We start from the raw sequence: 1170 nt of genomic DNA, 5'->3' as shown, positions 1-1170 counted from the left end.
GCCTAATCAAATGAGAACTGATTAGTTTGTGGTAACTGTGAGAACCAATGTGAGCCAATCATTTAAATAAYTAATGTTATATCCTAAAATAACATAGAGGGTAAATTGGTAATGTTTATAATCATAAAACCCTAACCCTCTTGTTCTTCCTTCTTTCATCGACTAACCCTCTTTTTCTATTGTTGCTTCTTCTTCTTCATCAAGCCGGTCGACAATTTGTAACGCCGCCCTCTCACTCCCGCTGGAGATTGAACAAGGTATTGCTTTCATAACTTGTCATGTTGGATCTGATTCCATCAACACTAGAAGATAGATGACCATTCATCACAGGGGCAGATAGTTCACGAGGCGCTATATTGATTCTGGCAGACCCAGCAGATTCCCACTGGACAGAAACAGGTGCTTGAGACGACTGCAACTCCTTCATGAAAGCAATCTCCGGCATCGAAGATGATTACGCCGATCCAAGTCACTAGCTTCAATATTAGGTACCGGAGGAGAGACGATATTTTAGGAACAAACAGGTGTGTTATGTCTCCCCCTGTCAAGGGTATGTCTCCTATTGTCAAGGATTCATGAATGTTTGGCTGAATCGGTTCAGGATCACTTATGTCTTCCTGACTAATGGTTCCTTCTTTGTTTAAAGGTTCGTTGATTTTGGAGAAATAGTAGCAATTCATCCTAAGATCTTTCTGAATTGAGGAAGGATGCTCCATTGCATTAGGCACCATTACTGTGGATTTTGTTGAGTATGATCACAGTGTAACATAGTGGATCACAATGTATCACAATATTCAGTTTCATTATTTTTCCTTGTTTTATCAAGGTGTATCACATGTTTTTATGGTTTGAGTTGGTATCACAATGGTATCACAATATATTACAATGGGTATCATATTGTGTATCTTTGTGATTAATTGGTACCTACCGGAATAATGTTGGACGGAGGACGGAGGCCGGAGATTGAAGGTCGGAGAGAGGAGAGATGAGTTTTTTAAAAATACCTAAAATGCCCTCTAATTATAAATTTAACTTAAAATACCATAATTACTAATTTCTTTATTTATCTATTGATTTGTGGCTCACATTGGTTCTCACAGTTACCACAAACTAATCAGTTCTCCCTTGAATGGGCCCCTATATATACATACATATATATATATATATATA

This window comes from Cynara cardunculus, assembly GCF_001531365.2.
Source record: "Cynara cardunculus var. scolymus isolate 2C chromosome LG 7, CcrdV1, whole genome shotgun sequence".
NCBI lineage: Eukaryota > Viridiplantae > Streptophyta > Magnoliopsida > Asterales > Asteraceae > Cynara > Cynara cardunculus.
Note: the sequence above shows the minus strand (reverse complement) of the source record.